General features: G+C 40.1%; 1 protein-coding gene across 3 annotated transcripts in view; it reads right to left on the bottom strand.

Annotated features, from left to right (window-relative positions):
- The window catches only part of ATF7IP (activating transcription factor 7 interacting protein), a 78921-nt gene extending 62127 nt beyond the window's left edge, over positions 1-16794 (bottom strand). Inside the window, exon 1 of one of the 3 annotated variants that reach the window (XM_066319855.1) lies at positions 16619-16794. The gene's annotated coding sequence lies outside the window, so the exon portion shown is untranslated. Of the gene's footprint in view, positions 1-15878; positions 16015-16378; positions 16480-16618 lie in introns of those variants that run through there. The other 2 variants (XM_066319856.1, XM_066319857.1) reach the window with 2 other exon arrangements.
- Between the last annotated feature and the right edge of the window lie 2295 nt (positions 16795-19089).

The raw sequence follows: 19089 nt of genomic DNA on the forward strand, positions 1-19089 counted from the left end.
ACTGCAGTTACAGCTAGCTGGCGCCAGTAAAAATTTACATAAAGGGGCCTGATTTCAAGACTAAGTTGCAGCAGGATACTGCTGAGCAAAGCCTTGCCCCTCCCCACGGGTTCTAGAATATACCTTTCTAGGTATTTGCTTACTAATAATCCAGATCCGTGTCAAAAGTCAAGTGTTGTTCTCGTTGTTCATATAAATGAAAACTGACAGCAGTGTCTGCAAAGATAAATTTCACCTTGCAGCCTGTTTCAAATAGGATGCTACACACACTATTCACAGTCATCGTCTAGTAATAGAAATAACACGAGAAAAATTGCACTATGCTTGGCAACTACATATTCTTAACCTAGTATTTCCAGTATTTGTAGATTTCCAACAAGAAGTAAGTATTAGTTCAAAGTAGGGCAAATTCATTTTCAACCTAATACTGACAAGTAACATGTCTGGCCATCGAATTTGTTGTCTCTATTTCACATTGAATTTTTCTTAATTAGTTAGGTGTAGGAGGAAAAGAAAAATCTCTACCAGAATTATCTTTTCAAGTACCTCTAAGGTACAGTGACAGGTAGCAGCAGAAGCTTGGATTTCAGCTTCACATGACTAGTTTGGCTAGCTACACATTTAGCAGTAGGCAGCTGAAGTTGCAGCCCAGTACCATTTAGTGAAAAAGCAAAGTAATGGAGACAGGGATGCTTATTGATTTGAACATGGCAGAGCATCTCAGGACTAGAAGAGCCTGCTTCACACCCCTGGCTTTTCTAGTTCCTTGCATTGTTCCTCTTTAGAATGCCAACAGTGTCAAGGCTATATATATTGTTGAACTATATGTCCCATTTTCTGCTGCAAACATAATTTGCTCACATATAGCTGGTTCTAGGTTATTTGAGTGTAAGACAATATGCTCATCTGTAATGTCAAAACGATACTATTTTTTGTGTCTGAAAATATTTCGCAATGGAAATTACTCATTTGTTATCATAATTTAACCGCACCTTTTCTATCCAAAACCCTGCAGTGATTTGTAAGGGAAAGCTCATTATTTTTCCAGAATGCCTGTCATATTAAGGAGACAATCACTAAGATCCCTTTTATGTTACCTGTATTTTTTTTCCTGCTTGACTTTCAGACTGATTTGTGTATGCTAGCACATCAAAATGCACACAGAATGCATCTTTCAGTGATCCTGTTGTCATTTGCAGAATGAATCGTCGGATTAACAGCTTCTGAGCTTAAAAAGAAAGGGCACCAGTGCTGCTTTTAAAAAAAATAAAAAAAAATTTAAACCCCCTTAGATTTCTCAAATACAGCCATGTCTCTCTACAGCATTATGCAAGAATACCTGAATAGTATGGTTCTTAACACAATAAAAAAAATAAATCACACTGCAAAAATAAGAGCCTTGGAGCATTTTCTGTTCCGGGCTCCAGTCCGCTACGGGTGATCCAGGCCAGAAGTTGCCGGCGGCAGCGGCGGCGAGATCTGCATCTGCAGTGTGCGGGAAGCGCCACCCCGCTTCCAGAACGTTCGGGCAGAGTCAGCCGGCCCCCGCCCCCCCGGCCCGCTCCCCGCCCTCTCACACCGCTTGCTGGCACAAAGCTCCGTTCCGAACACAAAACGTTCTCGCAGGCAGGAGACGCCATTGGGTTTGGAGTTAGAAACGCAGCGGCTCGGTTACACAGGGCAGAGGGGCTGCCTTGGGTAGGGCTGAGCCTCAGAGCAGCGGCCGCCTCCGCCAGACACAGGGCTGGCAACCGACCCCGAATAAAATACAGTGATCCTTCAGCAGCCTCCAGAATCCCGGATTTGGGCACGATATTTTTTGGTTTTAGCTAGGCTTTTTTTTTTTTTTTCTTCTTGGGCGCGGGAAAGAGATGGGGGGAGGGGAGCGTGGTTTGTTTTGTAGTTTGTTTTATTAGTTTTTAATAGGAGACCGGGACAACAAACCATAATGTACGCAAGCATAATTCTGTAGGCTACCCCTACAGAAAAAGCCAAAATGTCTGCCTGCCTTTCCCACGTTTTGCCCGTGTCCGTGTAAACACCTAAAAGGTGTTTTTCTCGGAGCCTCTCTTCCTCCAACATGGAAACAACTTCCCACTCCCCCATGAGAAATGACCTTGAAGAGCAGATGCTGCAGTCAAAAGTAGTAAACCCAGCTGTGTTCAAATAACTGCTGTTAAAGGTATGGGTTCTATAGGTACTAATCAAAGACAGCATCTTAAAATATCAGTTCAGCTCTTTCAAAACGGGTAGAGGAAAAAAAAAGTCAGACAAAATGATTTCCCCAATCCAGACTGTCTTAATTACTGGAGTATTTAATTGCAAAGTTCGTCGAAAATAAAAGGGGAAAACCTCCATAAATCCGGCCATGATGAAATCTGTCACTAAGACCTTGACCTAAAAAAACCCAAAACAAACCTTTAACAAACAAAAAAAAAACACTCACCACGCAGCAAATGAAAATGAAAGGCCCTGAGCCTTCTGACCTGGAAGTCCAAAACACCCTTTTCCCTCACTTTTTTTTTTCTTTTTCCCCCCAAAACAAACCCGAGCAAATTACTATTTACTTAAGAGTCAGCTAAAATAGCAGTTCCCAAAATTTTCTCACATTAGTGTCTGAAAGATACAGAAAATCATATAAATTTCTGAAGCGGGAAACTGTCTATCAAGTCATTATCTTAGCTGCTGTAGTTTATTTTAAGATATTTTACAGCAGAAGCCTGTATCAGCAGAAAGAACAGGAAGGGAGGAAAGAGGGGAGGGAGGACCGACAGTACTTCTATCCACTTTCCTGTTGTAGAAAAGGGGTGAGAATGTGTCTAAATCACCTAAGTTCCACGCAGTAACAGTCTAATATGTTGCGCTCCCTTTATTCTAGATATGGAATATCCTCAGTATGAGTATTCTCATCAAATTCAAGACTTCCACATTTTGCTCACTTAAATTTACATGAAGAACTTCGTTATTTACTAAACAGCTGCCTGATCTCAGCCTGAAAATCGAGATGATGGAAGACAGTGAAAAATTCACCTTACTCATAATTCCTTCAAAGACAGTACATGCTTTAAAAAAATCTACTGAATTTTACAGCTAAAAAGTAAAGGTTCACTTCAACTCTTTAGTAAGTCATAACATGATTAAATATTTGAGAATCCAAACAGTTCTAAGAACTTGCTAACTGTTTACTTCCAGCGAAAGAAGCAAACAAATCAGCTGCTTTGAAGTGATTTCCATCCATTAAACTGTATTACATTCATTCAACAGTCTGTTCCAGTCCATTTCAAATCCTGCCTGAAATTGTTTGCTCCCAAAATTTCTATCAAAATAGAAGATGCAGCTGTGAAAATTGAGACAGTTCTGAATTTTAAGAGGAACATAAAAAAATAAGCCATGTTCCAATGGTTCCAAGCAACTATGACTCAGTCATGAAAAACTATCCAAATAGTTGGTGCATAAATGGAAAAAGAAGGGGAGAATCAATACACTTTTTCAGAGTGAACTACTGGTTTTCCTTTGTAAATTGCATTTCCCTTGGAAAACCACATACATTTCAGACTACTAGCCTTTCAGAAATTTATTTAACTCTGTATAGTCTATGCTTCAAATTTACCTGTTAGCAGTACAAAGCTGATTTTTCTAGAGCACACAAATACAGGAACTGTATTGCTGACCGCAGTCTGACAATGTGTCTTGCATTAAAACTGTATAGCAATCAATTCAGTTGACATCATTACTTCATTACATGCATCTATTTCTAATTCAAAGCATGAACATTTAATTTATGTATTTAATAAAAGTGGTGGGGGCAAGGGGACCGTTTTAGCATCCACTCAAGTACCCTTTGCATGTTCCTTTGGACATATATTGGTGGTTTTCATTTTCTTTTTGATAATTATGACCCAAACTATTAGCACTATGGGAGTGAAGAGAGAAGAGATCACGCTTTCAGCTGCTAGTACTACCATAAAAAACAAACTACCATGAACTTGGATTTGTGAAAATGGGAATGTATCCCATATGCAAAACAGGTTTCAAAACCTACTATACTTTTAGCATTCCAACACCCACTTAAGGAAAGAAAAAAGAAAACCAATCAAAAAACTCCCAGACCAAATCACAATACCCATGCAGTTCACACAACAAAACACTACAGTTCCCTGCTGGGCCAGTCAGTCATTTTGTACAGCACTTCCAAAAATGGACCTGTGTTCAAAATGGCCTGTTAAAAAGCAAAGGAAACCAAAACCAAAGGGAACAGGAAACACAGAGGCAAGAGCTTTTCTTTGAGCTCTGGCAATCGCTCCATACCTTTTCTCCAAAATGGGAGTAAACTTACTCAGCTCACAGAAAAACAACATGGGCAACAAAAAGTCATTAAAGGACAACATAAAAAAACATGGTCTGAAAATACAATATTTTATTCAGATGTAATGCATATGAAAAAATATTCCTTGTAGTGATTGTCCAAAATACTCTGCTTTTCATGCTCCCATTAAAGCAGAGTTTAACAGAGAAATCTTAACAAAACAAATAGCACTGGGTAATACATATATGCCTGCTGTTTTCTTTAAAAAAAACTCCAACCAATCAAAAACCCAACAAACCACCACTGGATGCACATGGTAAAGTATGTTTTAAATATAAAATTCCATCCCCTTCAAAGATTATGAAGTAGGAGTTTGGTGATCTCAAAGGAAGAAATGTTTCTGCTTTCTGTGAATAATGTAAGTTACTAACATCTGGAACTAATGAACAATAATGGACTAAAAACCACACTAACACAAACCTCAGTAATGACTTATAAAATTGGAGAAAGGATAACTCGAGTATCTTGCAGAAAACCAGAATTATTATTGCACTAGGTTATTAATCTACATTCATTAAATGAGATAAATGTATGGCAAAATTTCACATTTTACCAAGATAAATGTGTTTAATTAGAATTTGTGGTTTGAATTTTTAGACATTTTTAAATATCCAAATGCTCCCAGGATCTTAACTATCTTACCCAACTGAAAAAAAGCCACTATGAACTAGAATCTGCTGTAAGTCGAATTCACTAAACAAAGTTCCACTAGCCTTAAAAAAATTAAAACTAAACTACCTGCTTTTCATCACCATCTCTAACCACATATTTGCATTACTCTTACCTCTTTCCCTAAAGCAGAAAAACTCTATGACCAATTACTTAGAAATTTACTGTTAATTCAAGTCACCAATTAATGTCACCTTAAAAATTCTGTATTTTACTGACTTTCTTTTTATCAAATGAACAAAATAAACATGGAGAAACAAGTTCTTCTGAGAACCTGACACGTTATGTCTGCACATAATACTTTGTGTCTTAATAAAATCTGATTTGCCATTAACTGTGTAAGATACTATATGAAAACAGGTATTAAAACTAATTTAACCACCAAATGCTGTGTTATAGATTATACTGAAAGCACCAAATTAACGTGCAGAAATTCTAAGGACTAAACTTGTCTGCATTTAGACTAACTTTCACACCACTAGCACTTAAGTTCAGCTTAAGCCAAGAAAATATTATGAGCTACACATTGATGAGTTACCCAGCTCTGCTGCTGATTTATTTCTGGAGAACCTCAAGAAGTTCCTATTTACTTACTCTTGGTTTAACTTATGAGCAGCTTAAGAACCCATGAAGACCTGAACTAGGTAGAAGACACAGAATGAGACAATTATATAGAGGGTCATGAAGAAAAACGCCTTCATTCTTCCCTTCTGTTGTCCAACATCCACCCAGTGAAGAAAAGCTGGGCATTACTTTTCTCCTACCTTCACCTCCTGGACACAGACAGCACCTTCTAATGTGTTTTAAGGATGACAGCTAGGTCACCAACCAAAACCTCACAGCGGAATACACGAGGCCATGTGGAACCACTAGCACTTTGAAACTCAGATTGCAATAAAGTTATACTGAAGAAGTAACGATAGACCTCAAAACGTCCATTTTTTCATTTGTGGTACTTCCATAAAATTTGCAGTGTTATTCTTGAGTAGCAAATAAGTGCCACCTGCAAAGCAGTTAAGCATTTAACACCTACATAATCACTGTTCTTCTAATGTATTTATTTAGGCATTTGTTGTTATCTACCATTGGAAGAGTTACACATTGAGAACGTGATAATCAAATCTGATCACTCAGTTACAAAAATTTAATGGAGTTTGTAAAGAGTTTATTTTATTTTTCAGTTAAAGTATGAGGCAAGAATTTGACGAAGGGATAGCATGGAATGAGAGCTCTTCCAGCCTGCTAAGAAGGCAAACCAAAACAAAGTAATTTGATTAGCAAGACACATATGATATTTGACCTATCCTGTCTCATGTAATCTATCCTGTAACTGATACATGATAGAGGTCTATGAATTAATTCAGTGAGAAAACAAAGAAAAAACAAAAATAGCTAAAAAACCCACCAAAAAAATTCCCCAAAATCCAAAAAAACCCCAAACTCTAAAACACAAACCAAACCACAAACAAAAAATACACAGAAAACCCCAAACCCACTAGAACTGACCCCCCCCAAAAAAAGAAAAAAAAAAAAAAAAAAGACGCAGCAGTATTTCAATGTATTTTATATAGCTTAGAATAGTTAACTATGCCTAACCAAGGTTTTAAATTGCTTCTCAGCAAAATAGAGCTGGTGCTCACCTCTAAGATCTGGAGCACGTGATGCTAACAGCTCTGCTCATTTGCACACAGTCAAGCTGAACTGCTACACTGAAGAGCATTTTTTCAGCCATTCTGAGTCTGCTCTGTCTCAGCTGTACTGAACATAAGACTAAGATGGCTGCAGTGCTCATGAGACAAGCCAGTCAGTGACAACTCCACAGAAGATAAAACATTTACACAGCAAAGCACCTCCCTCTTTTACCACACTGCAACAAACCACACAGGTGTGAGCAGAGGAGTGTGCGGTTTCTTTGACAGGCAGGAGGTGGTGAATGCACAGCTGCAGCACTGCAGCTTCCTAGCACCACTGGTAAAGAGAAAATTGAAAAAACCCAAAAATCAGCCAAGAGGCAGCCCTGCTAGGCCTGTGATCAGGGGTTTATATCACATACTTCAAAACTACAAAACTCTTAAGGCAGTTCAGAATCCATGTCACATATCAACAGTCATGGATACAGAGCCAGATCATGCACAGAACTGACAAACATTAGGGACTTCAGTGTGTCTAAAAATAATAATAAAAAAAATCACGTAAGGAATTAATCTATAGCTTCGTACTGCTCCATCTAATTTGAAATATTCTCCAGTATTAGTTGCCCAAATTTTACTTGGGGAGAAAAAAGGAAGTTCACTTTATAAGAACGCTAGCAAAAAACCCCAAGAACATTCCAGAACTTCAACACCTGCAGAAATCAAGTATCTAATTCTTTGACTGCAGTGCAGCTTGTTGTCTAGGTTTTTCAAAGAAGAGCTATATATAGAATCACTTAAGGAATTTTGATGGCATCTTGTAACAGAGCAGTTCCTGAAGAACTGGTTTGAGATCCTGTAGCAAGAAGAAAGAGGTTGTCAACCAAAGACGTAAATCTAACACAAAATTAAACCCAACACAGATCTTGCTCTACTATCTGTTTATTACCACCAATCATGAGCTCTCATAGACACAACACTGGATAAGTTCTGGAGGGAGCTCCTCTATATCTGCCTCACTTCTCTCCTACAAAATCCAAATTTGTGTGTTTAAACAAAATACTTACAAGTGTCCATGGGGCAAGTCTAAAGAAAATTACTGTTGAATTATACCTGGCCTTCTAACAAAAATTAATATTTGTGATCCAAAATCAGCCCAACATAGTAAGTCACTTCCCCCTAAAAAGTAGAACATGCCCTCCAGCCACTTCAGTTATGAAAAGGTCTAGACTTATGTAAGTGCATGTCTGTTGCCAGCTGTTGCCAGCAATCCTGTTATTTCAGGATTGATTAATCATGCCAGCAGTAGTGGTCTGATGCACTCATCAGCACTACAGTCCCTATTTCTAACTTAAGAAATGGTGAAATACACCATACAGCTTTTCCTTTGTCCTCGTATTAGAATGACCTGCAGTACAAGAAAGGGCCCAGGCCACATATGAGACAGCTCCACTGATTGTCTCTAATAGCACAATACAGATTTAGGAAACTAAATTAAAACATACTTGAAGTTCAAATGGCCAAAAGACATATTTCTCAAAAAACAAACTCATGAATGCCGGAGAACAAATTCATTGCAGTTAATTTAAAGCTACCCATTACAATGAAGCCTTTCTTCACCAACACCTTTAATTAAAGTAAAAACCAATTTACAACCAATTTAAAAGAAAAATTTTCTATTATGCCCAGTTATATACCCCATGTTGCTTACTTTGAACACCATATATACCATACCATCACCTTCTGGGAATTTACAATAACTTGTAAGATTTCAAAATTCAAACTTAAATATCCCATCTCTATGACAAATATATATATATATACACATAATAAATATATATATTTTTATTTCCTCTGCAGCAGTGTTTTAAATAGAATTCTGTGTTTAGTGTATCTATAAAATTTGTACATCAAAAGGTGAATTCTGACTCCAAGTCTTATAATTTCAAGAATATCACCAAAACCACAGCGACTTTCTAACCCAGAATACAAGAGCTGCGCTTGTACAAATTGTGTTTTATGTAACACTGAGTCTTGGAGCTTGATGTATGGGTGACAATGACTAAAATAGGTTTGAACAGGCAAAACAACAGCTAGCAAAAAAATTTCAGAGAATGTTTTCCCTGAGCCAGAGAAAACAGAATCCATGTGACAGTCCAGTTGCTACAAACATCTTGCCTTGTTAGAAAGCTTCAGGAAGATTCAGAGGCACTAATTCATTAACACAGACACATCGATGCAAAACCTTACTGAATAGTAAGAAACCACATGCATTAACTTAAATGTGTTGTTCTATACACCTCCACTAACACACAAAAGTGTGTTAGAAGTTATTAATCAAATTAATTTAAAAACCTGATGTTTAAGTAAATGCAGATTTATCAGTGGAATAACTTCTCTGAAACTGCTTTGACCCAGGAAATGTTAGAGTGAACCTATGCTAGTGTGTAATTCTATACTAGTATGGGATCACACTTTTTTCATTGCTACTAAGCATAGCATTTATACAGATTCTCTAGTCAAAATGAAAATAAAGCATTTTAATAAGATTTGAGATCAGAATTTAAACTTAACAGGTTATGATGAAAAGTCCAAACAACCTTTAATCCCACCCTCTTTTGTTAATGTGCCAAAACACTCTCATGTCATCTCAGTAGGTTCAATTCCTGTAGTTATAAATTAAAACAGGGCTGCCATTTTCCCAATTTCTCATGAACATCAAACAAGAAATGCAAGAGAATGGCATTCTGTTGTTTCTTTCACTATTGCCCTGTGTAAGTAACATCACCTTCACACACACCTCTTAAATACCATTACACAGAGTGACAATTCATACCGGGGTCCTTCCCCGAAGAATCAAGGACAGGCAGAAATTTCTGTCCTTTCAGACAAGGTTTTATGCATTTAAACGTAACAAGGGCAGGAGAGAACCAGCCACAGCATGAATACTTTCTTTTGCTTGAATTAGATGCTTAGAAACCAGTTAGCTATGTGTCATCCACAAATCCTTGTGTCCAAACCACATCCTATCTACTTTCCTCATTTAGCCTCTTCCTTTATTGATCTTTTTTGTTTTGCTGTATAAGGTTTTATATGTTGGTTAATATCAAGTAAACAAAACAGTTCTTACACTGACAAAATTAAGGAGAAACTACTATTTGTACACATCTCAACTGAAGTCTCAACACACCATCCACTGAAACCCTTTTTTATTCCCATTTTCACACAGGCCAGTAGACTGACTTCAAGAAACATCTTGGCTCTCAAAAAAAAAAACCCACCAAAAAAACACTCCCTAAACTGCTGAAGGAAAGAAAAGAGCTCATAATCATGAGACAAAGAATACTGAAGTTAAGAAAAACAATGTCTGCACAGCATTTAAGGATTCTTCATAATTCCAAGCTGCTTGATGGTAGGACCAATGAGGGAAATTTTCAGTGCATTAACTGAAGTCAGCAAGTATTTATGTTAACGTGTTTAAACACACTTTTAAAAAGAAACAAAAAATTTGAATGCAACATCTTTTAAAAATGACCTTATAGAAACTGCAACATGTTGGAGGCAAAGCTAGAAGGACAATGGCAGCTTTTGGGTTGTTTGGCTGGGTTGGGGTTTTTTTGGGGGGGTGGGGGGAAAAGGGATGTAGTTTTGTTTGAGAAGTTGTTTGGGGTTTTTTAACCATAACATTTTTTGACACTACTGTGAAATGAAAGATAATGCTTGAGACAGCACAAAATGAATAAGAATAAATACACAGCTTATTTGAACAACTATCTCCCATATCCACAGCCATATACTTAATAAAATCTGTACACTGAGTATGTGAGTTTACTTAAAAGCATTTTCAGAAACTGTATCTTGAAGAGAAAAACATTTTTCCTGTATTACAAAAATCACGTTATCTGTAACAAAGTACCTCTATTAGTTGAGCTACATATTTTTTAAAATATGTTTTTAAAAAATACTTTGCATTCAGCCATTTAATTTCCTAAGACCTCAAATGATTTCATGTTAGTTCATTGAAGAAAGAGGAGCTGGTTACTCCTCTGTACAGTTTTTAATCATTTATAACAAGCACAGCTCAAAGTAAACAAAAGGCATGATTTACTTTCTTTTTCCAAACTACCCAAGAAACATAAAAGGTATTTATACAACATACATAAATTTACACAATGCTGTGAATTGATATACAACTGAAAATCAGGCAGTTACATAATACCATATAGTTAGTACCATGCCCTCAACTACACCTACAAGGAAGTCTTTACTTTCAAAAAAAACCCTGAAAGATGTGGGGAGGACTGGAACAGGGAGGGCAGACTTGCTGTTAAATATACAGGCAATTTTAAAAAGGATACAACAGCAGTACTAAACAAGAAATGAGCAATGAAACTAACGAATCCACATTTCTTGCTACTTTTTACTCAGGTTATTACTGGCTCCTTACTACACCAGGCAAGTGGTGTAGCACTAGACAGTGGCCCATGTACTGACTGGCAGTAAGTTATTCCCCCAAAACAACAGATAATTTTTGAAACTCCCTCACTGCCAACACTAGTGGCCTCTTCTCACGCCAGCTGTTTGTTTTCACAAACTTTGCTGGTATTAATTATTAACAATTACTAATTATTACTAAATAACAACTAATTATCTTTTATATTTACTGAAAACCAAAGAGTCTTCCAAGAACTACGAAGAACAGAACAGCTGGCAATCAATGTTCACATAAAACTGGACTACTGCCCTAGTAATGAGCAGATTTCTCTTAGAATTTTTAGGGTTGTGGCACAATCTGAAATTTTTGCCAAATGCCCGCATTGCACCTTTTCTGCTTAACCAGAAAAATAAACCTGTTAGACTCATCTATCCTAGCAGAATCTGTGTCATTTTAATAACCTTATCCATGCATATTTTTAAGTTTTAAGCAAGACTGAAACTTATGTCTGCATACAACACCGAAGCTGCATGTAAGTACAACCCCCAGGATTGGTACAGGCTGGGGGATGAAGAGACTCTGAACAGCCCTGCCAAGGAAGTCTTGGGGATGCAGGTGGATCAGGGGCTGGACATGAGTTGGCAATGTGCACCTGCAGCCCAGAAAGCCAATTCTATCCTGGGTTGCATCCAAAACAGCATGAGCAGCACAGTGAGGAAAGGGATTCTGCTTCTGCAGTGCTCTGGGGTCCTGAGCACAAAAAGGACATGGATGTGTTGGAGTGAGTCCAAAGGTGGGCAACCAAGATGATTACAGAGAGAGAGCACCTCTCCCAAGAGGAAGTGCTGAGAGAATTGGGATTGTTCAGCCTGGAAAAGAGAAGGCTCTGTACATACCTTAGGGGACCTTCCAGTGCTTATAAAAGGAATCTACAAATCTGAAGAGAAACTTTTTTACAAGGTTATTTAGTTATAGAATGAAAAGTAATAGATTCAAGCTAAAAAACAGTAGGTTTATATTATTTATTAGGAAAAAAGCCTTCCGTGTGAGAGTGGTGAGGCACTGTACTGTGAGGTGATGAAATTGTGAATGCCTCACCCATTTAAGTTTTCGAGGTCAGGTTGGATGAGGCTCTGAGCAACCACGTCTAGTGGAAGGTCTCCCTGCATGTGGCAGGGTAGCTGGGAGTACATGATTTTTAAGGTCCCTTGCAACCCCAAAAATTCTATGATTATGTATTTTTCACTAAAAGCATTCTAGCTTTTTTTAACACCAGCACAACACCAGATGAACCCATTAAATACAAAGCTACATACGTCACACGCAACAGAAAAATCTGCTTTCAACTTTGGAATGCATTTAGGCCTATATATACGTATCTCCAGACAAACAGTCAAGGAAGAACAGCACTGAGAACTAGAACATTAATTAAAACCAGAAGATACAATTTAAGACAAAAAAAACCCAAAAAAACAACCCTCCAAACTAATAATGCAAACTCCCCTTTCTGAATCACACTTCCATTGTTCACCACAGTAAGACATCATTAATGCGTTCTGAAGATCTAGTTTCTAGATAGTTAGTACTGGTACTTTGTATCTACAATTGATGAAACTTACTTTCATAGTCTAATCTGTAAACTGATATTGTACTTCAATTAGATACTTTCAGAAACTTTAGCGTTGTACATACAAACTCAAGAATTTCTTGACCGCCTTCACTATAAAATACAAAGCAGAAAAAAACTTAGAAAAACCTGCACAAAAAATGGAAGAGCTCTAAAAACACTACCAACAACAACACACAAAATCTTTTCAGACAAATAAAAACTAAGATTCCCACAATATCATGCAAAACTGTGCTCTTAAGAAGAAAAGCAGAACTCAGAACTTGACACAATCGATGTTAAATATTGAACCAAATATTAAAAATATTTTAGTTACTTTCTTTGGCATCATCCAGTAGGCTTTAGCACCAAAATCAAGGCCAAGGCAGAGAAATTTTAAATATTAAATATTACACAATTCATACCTAATACTCAGAGATCAAGATATTCTACAGCTGTCTGACTTGACAACACAACAAAGATAACACTTTGGAAAACAACTTAAATTTCTGCTTTTAATGATCTGTCAAAAAATGAAACAACCCCTACAACAACAAAAACTTGCTGCACACAACAGCTCTATCTAACTCTCCAGCCTGTATTTGGATAAGTCAGTGTTGCTTGATAAATAACTTCTTACAGTCCAGTGGAACTAGGCCAGTTTCTTCATGCAGTACAGACAGTGCAGTAAGTAGAACTGAAACACCAAGATCACAAATCAACACTGTGAAAGTAGCATTCGTTTACAAACTCCCACTTACTTTGTGCGAATAGGTCAATCTCTGGGAGTAATGTCACATACTAGAGAAAACCAAAGTGATCAATGACAGATGTTTCCCCAAAATATTAATAACATTAGATTTCATTGCATTCAAGAGCAGTACTAAGTAAAAATATATCAGGGAGGGAAAAAAAAAATCCCAACACTCCATATTCACATACCATAACTGTTGTGTAACTTACAACTTATTTTCTTCATTCATTACCCTTTATGAAAATTGTGATGCACGTGTGTCGTGGCCATAATTCCCAAAATAAAATAATAATGTAAACATGAAACTAATCCATAATACAGAAAAAACACCAAGAGTAGAACAAATAGGGAAAAAAAAAAAGAGCATTAACATGCAGATTATTAAGTAACAGCAACCTACTGGTTTAAAGGATCTTTTGGCCCTGCTACTTACTTTCCATGAATAAGCTTGACATTTTTGCCATATGTATAGTTTCTGACAATTAAGTTGAAATAAACCTAGTAAATGATGACACCATTAAAAACATCTGGATGGTGGGAAATTGTATTTTTTCCTTATTTTGAAAACAAAATCCAGTATTTGGTTTACTAAATTCCTTTTCATTGTGGAAATATTCCTAGTTTTTAACAGAAACATGCACAAACCCAAGGAAAGTGAAAACTGAGTTACAAATGACCAATCAGTATTTTAGAAGTCACTGAACATGTAAAACATTTCTGTTTGCACCAAATTCTGCAAAGTCAGTATTTAAAATTTTATTACTAATAAGTTCTTTGTTTTGAAGTTGTTCAGGTTCTTTCTTGTCTAGCAAAATCACCTCCCATGCTGGTAGGAAAACATATGCCTTATATGTTTAATGTCCCAAAAGGAAGCATTACTAAAGGAGCCCTTATAGAGAAATGCACATACTAGAGTTAAGGTTGATTTTGTTAAGTTTGTGAAATAAGCACAATACACAGGAAATGTGGCAAAAAAGATGTGCATATCTACTGGAATGAGCATCTTCTTAAAAACTAACTTCATACAGGATAGAAGATAAAAGGTCTCTCAATAAGAGCATCAAAAGAACTATTTAAATTGATGCATATAACAACTGTATTATTTTATAAACAAATGCTGCTACAATTAGTTTCAAGTCTTACACAACATCCAAGACACACTTGCTAAATTACTTCACACAGCAAAATATGACATCCACGTTATCAGAGAAAGCATCAGCTCAGCACGGCTACAGTTGGTAGAAAGCTTGCAGCTGATAAAAACACCCTTTACTCCAGGCAATGTACTAAGTTCTCTAAGCTAAAAACATAACAAGAATCCAAAATTATTAGTATAACACTCCCTGGATTATAATACATAAAAATATAACTTGGTACTTCTGGAGCGTATAAAACAGTAACTGCCATATATCAATAATAGTGGGTGCAGTTACCACAATTCATGAATTGCATAAATCCTCATGCAGTTGTTAGCAAATTCATTTTGTGATTGGCTTGACAACAACCATTAGCCCCATTTCATAGATCTGAAACTGAGACATGACCTAGCCAAGATCATGTATCAAACAGCAATGCTTTTTGTGTTTGGTTTCTTTCCCTCCAAGGAATTCTTAATAGCTGCAGCAATAGTCTCCTTCATACCTTCCAGTAGGACTGCAAAAACCAGTACCTAACTAGAAACCACTTATTTTTTAGATTGATAGCTGATGGTTTTGTACAGATTTCATATTTAACTTAATAACTCCACGTTTAAGCAGAGATTAAGCACATTCTTCACACTTCTGCTTTAAAAAAAAAAAAATACTACAAACTGTAATAAATGGAAGCATATATTTTAACTTCCAAAAGAGAGACGACACACTTGTAAAGCATTCCAATCTTGCAGAATTAAGTTCTAATAAACTTATTTATAATAATCCTGCATCTCTTTGTATAGTTCATAATATTAACCAAATGTGTCTATTAACACGCTCTTACTTCTGCTGGTTAGCACGGTAAATGCCTACATGCGTAAGTGACGTTTTTGTGTGACTGAAGCCTGCATTTTTAAGCTCAGTGATTGCTTTCTAGAACAGCACAGCTGTTCACCCCTTTATTTTAAGCAAATACTTTACCATCAACATTTCCCTCCAATTTTTCTGTCTACGGCAAGGGTCACAGTCACGTGAAACTACGTGGAAATTATTTGAAGATTAGCGTTAAGCAACAAAATATCCTACTTATCAGCATTTTCACTGAGTATCTGCCAATGACTGCGAGATTCAGGAAGAGAAAGAAGGACTTGCTAGAAGAACAAAATACTCAAGGGCAGGGCTACACCTCGAACAGGCCTCATAATTAAAGGATAAAGCACTTAATTGTTAAGTTTTGCTATTTTAAATACTTCAGTTTAAGGAAGACCAGCGGTTCGAACGTACCTTCTTTAACTTAGCATGTGGCCTAAACCCTTCCGCCATGCTGCCGGAAGTGGGCGGCCATGACACCTCGAGGAGCCCTTTGGGCCCTGTTTACTGGTGGCATCACAAGACTAAGCACAACTCGGCCTTCACTATTCCCACACCACAAACTGTTCGGTTTCCAACGAGCAGGCGTATCCTTACAGTAGAGAAATGGCGCACTCGCGCCTACCAGTGTAGGAACGCCACCAGCAGTTTCTCCGCTCGTCGCTTCAGAAGTGCATGCGCTGCGATGTGCCACGCCCGCCGTGGGGGTGCGGCCCTTCCCGGCGGCGCACGGCCGCTCCCAGGCCGCGCCGCCCCATTTCCGCATGGAGCGAAGAAGCGCTCTCGAGGCGCCGGGCGCGCCCCTGTCCCACCCAGCGCACGCGCCGTCACCTCGCCTCGCCCGGGCCGCGCGAGGCGGGTCGCGCGCAGGCGGGTGCCCGCTGCTGCCCGGTGCGCGCCCCCGTCACACCTACCTGTGCCTGCGCCGCCGCCGCCAACGCGCGAGAGCAACGGGGACGCGCACGCGCGCCACCGCCGCTGCACTGGAGCCGGGTCACGTGCTCCCATGCATGCGCGCGTACAGCGCTGCAGCTTCCCGGCGCATGCGCACTGTTGCTGCAGCCGCCGCCGCCGCCGCCGCGCGGAGCAGCGAGCACTGCCGCTGCCGTGCCCTGCCCGCCTGTCCCCCGCGCCCCGAGCGCGCCCCGCCGTACCTGTGCCCTCGCGTCCCGCGGCTGCTCCCGCCCTAGCGGCCGCTGCCGCTGCCGTGGATTCAAACCGAGAACCCGCTCTGGGCGCCAACGCCGCCTCCCCGCGTCGCACGCGCCGGGCCGCTATGCAAAGGACCTCCGTGTCTCCTCCCCTCTCTCGGTTGGTCCCGCCCCCTCCGTGGGCTCAGGGGCCGGCAGTGGGGGGCTGCTCCGGAACCGGCCAATCGCAGGGCCGGCCGTCCTGGTGGCATGCAAATAAGGCCCCGCGGTATTTAAATGACAGTGGCCCCGCCCCTTGGCGCGCAGCCGTGCAAGGTTAGGTGCAGTCAGCACCGGGGCGCGCTGCAGCCGCTGCCGCTAGGGGGCGCCGTGGCGCAGCGAGGGGCGGCGCCGGGAGCAGCCGGCCCAACCTTCCTGCCTGCCTTCCTGCCTGTCTTCCTGCCTTCCTGCCTTCCTGCCTGCCTTCCTGCCTGCCTTCCTGCCTGCCTGCCTTCCTGCCTTCCTGCCTCTCGCCCCGCGGCCTTGTGCCAGGAGCTCCAGGCCGATGGGCCCTGCCGCCTCTCCGACACCTTCGACAGCCTGCCTGAAGTCCAGCAGGCTGCATTAATCAGTGACCCGCATTGCTCGCTGCTCGTCTCTTATCACATCTCATGTCCCGCTTCTGGGCTTGGGCTGTGCCCGACCGAAGCCCAGAGGATCTGGAGTTGTTTAATAACCAGCATTGACGTTCAAGAGTGCCAAGAAACCAAAGGGTGGCTGTTGGCTCTGCTTTTAGATGAATCTGAAGCACATGGGTTGTCTTGGGCAAGCTTCAGGTCAAAACCACAAGTGGCCATTCCCCATTTCCGCCTCATGCACGGAGGAGAAAAACACGTGGCCTGCTTTGACATGAGCTAGGACTTGGTGCTCTTTGTATCACAGCCAAAGGCAGGACTGACCAGCAGCTGGTCTGCCCCATGGGTCAGGTCTAGCAGAGAGACCTATGGCTGTGTCCTCAGGTACAGAAGAAACGATGAGAGCATAGAAGGGCGTGTGTAGACTTCTTGGCAGAAGTATGAGTCACCTACTCACCTGGTAACGAAGAATCCTATTATTTCCTTGTTAAGGCAAGTAAGGGTCAAATTCTTCCTATTGAAGTTGTTGAAGGAAAAGCAGTGTTTTGATTTGTTTTTTCGGGAACTGAGCTACATATGAATAAAATTTCTTCTCATCATATAGGGACCAGGCTGACCAATAGGTTTCTCTTTGCACATATGTCGTGAAGCAGTATCTATGATACAGCCATTGTAAGAGTCCCGTTAGCTGTGCTTGGTGGACTGGTTAAGGAAACTTTCCTGTCTGACTGTCCAGGAACCACTTTGGCAGTTACACTCGTACCACCAAAGCTGGGACTGAAGATGCTTTGCACTAGCAGCTCCAGCGACTGATGGGTGCCCCACTTGACTCCCTACCCTCACCACACTCATACACTCAGACCAGGTTTCCTTACAGGTTTGATCCCAAGTTTTCCATAACAGAATCTCCGACATCCGGGTCCTTAAAATAATTAAATCACAGTACGACAGAATACGATCTTGAGTTGGTGCCTTGGAGGAGGGACCCTGTACAAAGGAAGACCTGGGCTTTTATAGCCTCACAGTCTATGAGCAGTATAATCTGAGGTCTTCCAGCTTAGTCCTTGGCTCCTGCCATGTCTCAGTGTCCTGATCACCTGGCCAATGCCACAGGCCCTTTGCTTCCATTGTTGTGCGTAGGGTTGCCACGAATTCACAGCCTCTTGCCCCTCTGTGGCTCTTGCCACCCAGAGATCAGTCTGCAGCTGCACTGCAGCTATACACTGAGCTACCTGCGCTGAAGGTATTCCTCAACAGTTTGAGGGGCAGTGTTTTAGGGTTCTGCCATTCCCAGTGGTATGCCTGATCTCTCTGCTACATGTTTCCATTGGACAGCCAAGGTAGAACAAGGAAATGTATATATGTGCCCATAAATTTGTGCAAACACATTTGCAACAGGGTTTTAAGAAGGAATACTAGCCTGGAACTTGAACAGAAATTAGCTGAAATTAGAACATGCATCTTCCTCAGCTGTCTTTGCTACAGACATGACAATTTCTAAGACCAAGTGTGGCAGAAACCTGTAACCATAGTGTCTTAAACTTTCATAGCTAGCTAGCATTGTTGAGCTACAGTGCAATAATGGAATGTTTTGTCTTGAAAAAGGGATACTTGAATCTGAAGTTGAGTCTTCTGAGCTTTTGTGTACAGTCAGAGGACAAGGTATTTCAGAGAGGAGGCCAGAACTACCCAGAAGTGGGCAGTTCCTAGCCATGCCTACTGTTTGACTTGTAAATTCACTTCTGGTGAGCACTTCTGTGGGGTCCTTGCATATAAAACCTTTGGGAGTCAATCAGGAGCGAATGCTTTGTGGCTAAACGATCACTTTCCAGAAGGGCATGAATCTCTTGAATCTTTATC

This window comes from Sylvia atricapilla, chromosome 5, assembly GCF_009819655.1.
Source record: "Sylvia atricapilla isolate bSylAtr1 chromosome 5, bSylAtr1.pri, whole genome shotgun sequence".
NCBI classification, from domain to species: domain Eukaryota; kingdom Metazoa; phylum Chordata; class Aves; order Passeriformes; family Sylviidae; genus Sylvia; species Sylvia atricapilla.